The 8,684-nt window shown below is 49.1% G+C and overlaps 1 protein-coding gene across 1 annotated transcript in view; it reads right to left on the bottom strand.

The window, feature by feature from the left end:
* Positions 1-8,684, bottom strand: part of LOC145337237 (butyrophilin subfamily 3 member A1-like) — a 360,163-nt gene that overhangs the window by 211,193 nt on the left and 140,286 nt on the right. The window lies entirely within an intron of this gene.

Here is an 8,684-nt window from a genome sequence, read left to right on the forward strand (position 1 = left end):
CGTTCTATCCATTTCTAATAGAGGAAAAAGCTTACCACCATTTACTTTATCTATCCCCTTCATAATCTTATAAACCTCTATTAGATCCCCCCTCAGCCGACGTCTCTCAAGGGAAAACAGCCCAAGTTCATTCAATCTTTCCTCGTAAGACAGCCCTTCCATACCAGGCAGCATCCTGGTAAATCTCCTCTGCACTCTCTCCAGGGTCTCTACATCCTTCCGGTAGTACGGCGACCAGAACTGGACGCAGTACTCCAAGTGAGGCCTAACCAACGTTCTATACAACTGCAACATCAGACTCCTACTCTTATATTCTATACCTCTTCCTATGAAGGCTAACATACCATACGCTTTCCTCATCACATTCTGCACCTGCGCCGACACCTTCAGGGACTTGTGCACTTGCACCCCCAGGTCTCTCTGCGTATCTATACTCCGGATAGTTCTACCTTTTATCGTATAACTCCCCTCCACATTATTCCGGCCAAAGTGCATCACCTCGCATTTCTCCGGATTAAATTCCATTTGCCATCTATCTGCCCAATCTACCAGCCTGTCTATGTCCTGTTGCATTGCCAGGCACTGCTCCTCAGTACCCGCCAATCCAACCATCTTAGTGTCATCAGCAAATTTGCTGATCACACCACCTACCTTCCAAGTCATTAATATATACCACAAATAGAAGAGGTCCTAGTACCGAGCCCTGCGGCACACCACTGGTGACAGACCTCCAATTGGAAAAGGAGCCTTCCACTACTACTCGCTGTCTCCTCCTCCCAAGCCAGTTCTCCACCCATCTACATACCTGGCCTTGTATCCCATGAGCCTTCACCTTTTCTATCAGCCTACCATGAGGGACCTTGTCAAAAGCCTTACTGAAATCCATATAGACGACATCAACGGCTTGTCCTTCGTCAACCGTTTTTGTCACCTCTTCAAAAAATTCCACTAGATTCGTAAGGCACGACCTCCCTGTAACGAAGCCATGCTGCGTATCCCTGATCAGATTGCAGCGCTCCAGATGTTCATACATCCTATCCTTGAGGATCCTCTCCATTAGCTTGCCTATAACTGAAGTCAAGCTCACCGGCCTATAATTCCCTGGGCTATCCCTCTGACCCTTTTTAAACAACGGTACTACATTTGCAATGCGCCAATCCTCTGGGACCTCACCTGTGTCCAAAGAAGAGACAAAGATTTGTGTCAGAGGCCCAGCAATTTCATCCCTCACCTCCCTTAACAGCCTGGGATAGATGCCATCAGGCCCCGGAGATTTATCCGTCTTTATACTGTCTAAAAGTCCCAACACCTCTTCCCTCGTGATGACTATTTCCCTCAACGGATCCTCAAACTCCTCAAGCACAGCACCAGACATCAGGCCCCTCTCCTGCGTGAATACCGACGCAAAGTATTCATTCAGGATCTCCCCCATTCCCCCAGGCTCCGAGCATAGTTCCCCTCCTCTGTCCCTGAGAGGACCAATCTTCCCTCTAACCATCCTTTTATTTCTAACATAGGAGTAAAATGCCTTAGGATTTTCTTTAATCCTACCCGCCAAAGCCATTTCGTGGCCCCTTTTTGCCTTTCTGATGCCCCTTTTAAGTTCTCTCCTACATTCTCTGTATTCTTCTAACGCTATCTCTGTCCTCAAATGCCTAGATCTAATGTACGCCTCCCTCTTCCTCCTGACCAGGTCCTCAATATCCCTAGTTACCCACGGCTCTCTAATCCTACCCTTCCCATCCTTCCTCTTGACCGGCACATGTCTTTCCTGCAAAGATTTTAGTTTTCCCTTGAGAGACTCCCACATACCCAGCGTCGACCTGCCATCAAACAGCTTACCCCAGTCCGTATCTTTAAGATCCTGCCTAATCCGGTTGTATCTAGCCCTCCCCCAGTTTAACACCCTCCCCTTAGGACAGGCTTCATCTTTATCCATTGATATCTTGAACCAGACAGAGTTGTGGTCACTGTTAGCCACCTGCTCTCCTACTTCAACGTCAACCACCTGCCCAGGCTCATTCCCCAGAACCAAGTCCAGTATAGCCCCCTCTCTGGTCGGGCTATCCACATACTGCTCCAGGGATCCTTCCATTACACACTGTACAAATTCCTCCCCGTCAGCACCCTCTGATCTCGGCACCTTCCAGTCTACCCCGGGGAGATTAAAATCTCCCACTACCACCACCCTATTCTTCCTGCACTTATCTAGAATGTCCCTGCTTATCCCTTCTTCCACAGCCCTCGGGCTGTTGGGCGGTCTGTAGTACACACCCAACATAGAAACATCTCCCTTCCTATTCCTCAACTCCACCCATAGCGACTCGATTCCTATATCCTCTATACCTCCCTCCCTCTGCACTGCTATGATGCAATCCTTAACTAACAACGCCACTCCCCCACCTCTCAGCGACCCACCCCTATCACGCCTGAAGCACTTATACCCGGGAACATTCAACTGCCAGTCCTGCCCTTCCTTTAACCAAGTCTCTGTCACCGCCACCACTTCCAACTTCCTTTTGAACATTATTGCCTTCAGTTCATCTGTTTGCCAGTCACACTCCTAGCATTGAAACACATGCACCGAAGACCCTCAGAAACAATCCGATCCTTCTTCCTACCCTCCGGGCTTACCCTATCCCCAATCCCAGTTCCGTCCACATCCCCACCCCGCCTCCATATTAGTTTAAACCCTGCCGAAACACTCCAGCTAACCTTCCAGCTAAGATATGCACACCCTTCCCAGTTAACTGTACCCCATCCCTCTTGTATATTTGCCCCTCTTTCATAAAGACTTCCCAGTGGTCTACGAATCTAAAACCCTCTGCCCTACACCAATCCTTCAACCACGCATTTAGTTGGAGTATCTCATTATTTCTAGCCCTGCTAGCCCCAGGCACCGGCAGCAGCCCAGAGAACGCCACCCTGGAGGCCCTACATTTCAGCCTAGCCCCCAACTCCCTGAACTGCCTACGTATGTCCCCCCTGCACTTTGTTCCTACATCCTTCTCTCCTACGTGCACTATCACATCAGACTCGGTCCCTCCACCCTTCAAAATTCCCTCTACCCTTTCTGAAACATCCTGTACCCCTGCTCCAGGGAGGCAGACTACCATCCTAGAGTCCCGCTTTTGCCCACAGAACCGCCTGTCAATCCCTTTGACTCTCCCATCCCCCACTACTATCTCACACCCTGCACTCTTCCCTTCCTCTGAGGTATTCTGATCTCCCTCCCTTGCCTTCTCTACCCCAGCTGTCACCCCACCCTTGATATTCCGGGGTAATTCCTCCGGGGTGGTCCTAGTGCTATGACTCCTTTTCTTTTTGCTCTTCCTAACTGTAACCCATCCATCTCTCCTCCTAGGTCCTGGTATCTGCTCAGTGTTACTGTCCCTATCTATTATTTCCTCATTTTCCCTAACTAAAAACATATCCTCCAGCCTCAGTTCCAGCTGCCTCACCCGGGCCCTTAATCTCTGCACCTCTAGACATTTCCCGCATATGTGGGCTTTCGGGAGATGTGCTGTCTCCAGAAATGTCCACATATGACAACGAACACAGTGAACACGTGTAACCCTAGACCCTGCCATTATGTTTGTCCCCGATTAAGGTGTCCTATTAATTCCTGTTACCAAGCCTGCGCTCGGCCAAGCCCAGTGAGCTTAAGCCCTTTTACCTCTCACTCTGCTTCCCGCCTCACTCCGCTGCCCGCTCCCGACGCTGCCCGCTATCTACCTTGGCCTTCTTTTTATACTCCCGCGCTCCCTTCCCAGCAGCCCCCGCGCCTATCTCCCGCTACGGAGCGCCAAAATAAACAAAAAACCCTCCCGAACTAGAATTAAGTCAAAATACAGTAATTACAATGCAGCACACTCACCAAAAGGCAGCCACTCGTCGAAATCACAGCTCCAGAGAACAGTTTGTACCCATACTGTTGAACATTTTCATTTTGCACTCATCAGGACAACACAAGAATGTCACAAATACTCGCCTTTTTTGAATTTTAGCAAAAACTGTAACTTCCCTGGTGTATTCTCCATGGCAATGCCTCAACCAATCAGAGTTTCTTTGCCAACCAATCAGCAAAACTTTCTCTTTTGCAGCACAAATTGTTGTTCCCTTTTGAAATTTGATACTCTTGCATTTATCCTGATGAGTGCAAGATGAAAAGCTTTGATAGCATGTCTCTTTATTCAGCAATGTTCATGTATGTATTTCTTCGAATCCTGGCCTGGTAACATCAAATAAAAATCGACACTTTGAGTTCATAACACAATACAATGTGACTGATTGAGTTTGTTAATTTCAGTTTAAGATTGTGCACCCAGATTTGGAAATAATTTTGAATTACATTTAATGATTCAGAGTCTTAGGCCAGTCTTGTGTGGAGGATTCACTGTCACTCTCCTCCAAAGAGTGATATTTCAGAAAGACAGTGGTGAAGGATAGAACTGGAGCCAATCTTTACACACTTTTATCTGCATTTACTTACAGAATTTCACATTAAAAGCATGTGCCTCCAAACACAACAATGACAGTTTCAGTCTGTATCTATTTATTCCTCTTTTGAACAAATCTAAACAATGAAGTGTCCCATTTGAACAAATTTGATCAAAGTGCCAAAACTTTAAATTATTTTACCTGGACTGATGTTGCACTGAGACACCACCCTTCCACATCTCTCCCACAGTCCCCACGTGCTTTCTCTCCAACACTTCCTGCACTTCTACCTCCGCACTCCCTCCCCACCTCCACCCCCACTCCACAGCTTTGGTGATGGAAGGCCTCAAGTGTACCGGTGGATAGGTGTGCACCTCATCCTTGAGGGCCACCCAGGCACAGATGTAGCTGTGGAAGAGAGGCAGGCAGTTACACCAAATGATCCCATTGACTGCTCACTGCCTGGACCTGTTAATGGTCACCTTTACCAGGCCCAGGAACAGACCAATAAGGAGATCCTCTGCCCGCTCTCCTCAGCACCGTGTGCTCAAAGATCAGGAGAGTGGGGCTGAAGTGCAGCCAGAAATTGAGCAGCAGCCCCTTCAGATAATGGAAGAGGAGCTGGAATCTCTCACACTCGATAGAAATATTAAACACAGACTCCTCCAGGTTACAGAAATTATAGGCAGCCTGGGAATCACTTGATTTCACTCTCCATTGCACGGGACTGCTGTGTGTAACACCCTTCAACCCAACATTGAGGAGAATTGTTTGATAGAGCAGACGCAGCATGGTTTCGTTAAGGGGAAGTCGTGTCTGACGAATTTATGGGAATTCTATGAGGATGTGTCTAGTGCAGTGGATAGAGGACAACCGGTGGATGTGGTGTTTCTCGATTTTCAGAAGGCGTTTGATAAGGTGCCGCACAAAAGGTTGTTACAGAAGGTTAGGGGGCATGGAGTTGGGGGTTGGGTGTTCGCGTGGATAGGGGATTGGCTGTCAAATAGGAGGCAGAGAGTGGGGGGTCAATGGGTGCTACTCAGATTGGCGGTTGGTGACTAGTGGAGTGCCCCGGGGATCGGTGCTGGGGCCTCATCTATTTACCATTTACATAGATGGTCTGGAGGAGGGAACCGAGTGTGAGGTGTCGAAATTTGCTGATGACACAAAGATTGGTGGAACGGCAAATTGTGCGGAGGGTGTGGAAAGTCTGCAGAAGGATCTAGATAGGCTGAGCGAGTGGATGAGGACCTGGCAGATGGAATACAATGTTGGCAAGTGTGAGGTTATCCACTTTGGTAGGAATAATGGTCCGAAGGACTACTACTTACAGGGCGAAAAGCTGCAGCATGCGATGGTGCAGAGGGACCTGGGGGTCCTTGTGCATGAGTGGGAAAAACCCAGCCTACAGGTGCAGCAGGTGGTCAGGAAGGCGAATGGGATGCTGGCCTTCATTGCGAGGGGGATTGAATATAAAAGTAGGGAGGTCTTGCTGCAGCTGTATAGGGCACTGGTGAGGCCGCAGCTGGAGTACTGTGTGCAGTTTTGGTCGCTGCACCTGCGCAAGGATATTTTGGCCTTGGAGGGAGTGCAGAGGAGGTTCACTAGGCTGATACCGGAATTGAGGGGGTTGAGCTATGAGGAGAGGCTGAATAAATTGGGCTTGTACTCGTTAGAGTTTAGAAGGATGAGGGGAGATCTCATTGAGACGTATAAGATGATGAAAGGGATGGATAGAATAGAGGGGGAGAGGTTCTTCCCACTCAGAAAGGACAACAGGACTGGAGGGCACAGCCTCAATATAAAGGGGGGGGCAGTTTAGAACGGAGTTGAGGAGGAACTTCTTCACTCAAAGGGTGGTGAATCTCTGGAATTCTCTGCCCGTTGAAGTGATTAAGGCTTCCTCGCTCAATATATTTAAGCCGCGGGTAGATAGGTTTTTGGTAGGCAAGGGGATTAAGGGTTATGGGGAGAAGGCGGGAAAGTGGAACTGAGCCACTTCAGATCAGCCATGATTTTGTTGAATGGCGGGGCAGGCTCGAAGGGCTAGATGGCCTACTCCTGCTCCTATTTCTTATGTTCTTACGTTCTTAAATCCCCGACGGACAGAAGGAGGATCTCTCAAGGGTCACACTGGGAGACCCTGCCTCCTCCGGACAACAGGACAGAATGCCACAGAGTGTCTGGATGGGCAATGAGATCGAGGGAGTGGAAGCTGTGCAAGAGCAGCCCGTACAGGAAACCCCTCTGGGCAGAGTGGAATGGCAGAGAGGGGATTTACCCTCAATCAGACACTCCGGAACCATGGACAAGAGCTGGATTGGCCAACAAAATGTGCCCTGAATCTGATGTCCACAATATTGATGATCCACCGTCAAACTCTTTCTCCTGATCCAGGTGGGATTGGTCAGGGTGGATCCTGTGGGTCAGCACAGTGCCCAGGTGAGCAGACATGGTCCTGACAAAGATCCTGTAGTCTGTGCTGAGGAGGGAGACTGGGCACCACTTCATAAACAGGAGGAGATCGCCCCTCTTGGGCAGGAGGACAATATGGAGAGGAACATTTCTCCGGTCACAAGATTTTCCCTCAGGACCCGTGTGTAGTCTCCCTGCCCACCCCCCAGGACATCCCAGAACCTGCTCTATGGTCAGCTTGTCCAGCCCCGGGGACTTGCCCCTCGAGAGCCGGTCAGGGACACTGGTCAGCTCAGTCAGGCTAAGGGGGACCCTCTGCACTGACCTTCAACAGATCCTCCCACAAACCTCTGTCAGTATCATCACTGGACAGATCCAGAGAGAAGAGAGCTCGGGAGTGGGCTGGGGCCTCAACACTGATACTCTCCGATTCAAGACCAGGGATCCGTCATTGTGCAGCAGCCCCAGGAGCTGCGTACAGAGTCGCTGCCTTTTTTCCAGTGAGTAGAAGATGGGGAGACAAGGTCCAGGTTCTGAAGGAACCAGATCTGTGATCTCACAAACACATCACAGAATTCGATAACCTGCTGCGCTCTCAGAGCGCCGTTCTTCTCTCCGTACACCTTCCACGGGGCCGGATCCTTGTTGTGGGGCTTCTAGGATGCTTTGCTCGTTAATGTCGTTATAATCACCATTCCCCTTAAATAGCCAGACAAAGTCACAGAATGGTTCAAAATGATTTATTGAAGACTACAGCAATTGGACCCTCTTTAGACGATAAAGGCGAGACAGAGTTCAGAATTTAGAAATACACAAGCAGTTATAGTTTCAAATTTGATTACAAGTAATTAACATCGACCAATCAATGTACAGGAATTATCTCTATCCACTCACAGTTACAGATTAAGGTTACATCATTCATAAGATACAGATATTTAAACAAATCACAATCACATTACGCTTGCTTAATTGTAATATCCAATCAGAGTTAAGTTTCGATTGTAGGTTATTATTCCAACTATCTTTGGACACTCCAGCTGTGTCTGAATGTGAGAACACAAATCAATCCTCCCATTCCAAATGTCTGCTTCAATGGCCTCTCCCAGACAAAGGCATCCTCCTCCCCTTCTGTTTATATGAAAGGTCTGTAACTCAGACACTCGGCCTTTGCCTGGCAACAGCAGCTTACTATCCTGATATGCATGCCTCTGCTGTTAAACTGTGTGCAGGCTTTTTTGTGGTTTAACCTTTCACTTGACACAGTTATTAATATGGCTGCTATTCACCTCTATAATTATTAGTATGGGTACTATTCACCCTCAGTCCTCAACTCAGAGTGAACTCCAGGTCGAGCACCTCCTGCTCCCACCCCTCGATCCTGGCCTTCTGTCCCCTCATTGAACCCCTCACAGTCTCCCGACAGAAGATGTGAACCTTCTGCGAGACGTCAGCTCCAACCATTGGTTGAGGGTCAGCTGGACTTTGCCACGAGCTGTCAGCTAGGAATTCCCAGAATTCCCTGAGGGAGATGAGGGGGAGTCCCCCACTGACGATGGACTCTAAATCCTCCTCGGTGCCCTCCACTAAGTCCCAGTCCTCCTCAGTCTTCTCACTATCAGTGACCACCAGCCCTCACCCCAGTCATACCAGCCTCTGTCACCATCCCACCCCCAGGATCGAGGGCAGAGAGCCCCTCCCTGGGCTGCTTTGGAGGTTCTGGGTCAGAGAGTGACAGTGGTTCTGGGCTCCGCTCCACCTCAGGCACCGGGTCACACAGTGACTGAGGGAAAAACTCTAACCCCAGAACAAGCAACCCCAGGTTTAAAATC

This window comes from Carcharhinus amblyrhynchos, unplaced genomic scaffold, assembly GCF_965287045.1.
Source record: "Carcharhinus amblyrhynchos unplaced genomic scaffold, sCarAmb.v2.hapA scaffold_45, whole genome shotgun sequence".
Lineage (NCBI taxonomy): Eukaryota > Metazoa > Chordata > Chondrichthyes > Carcharhiniformes > Carcharhinidae > Carcharhinus > Carcharhinus amblyrhynchos.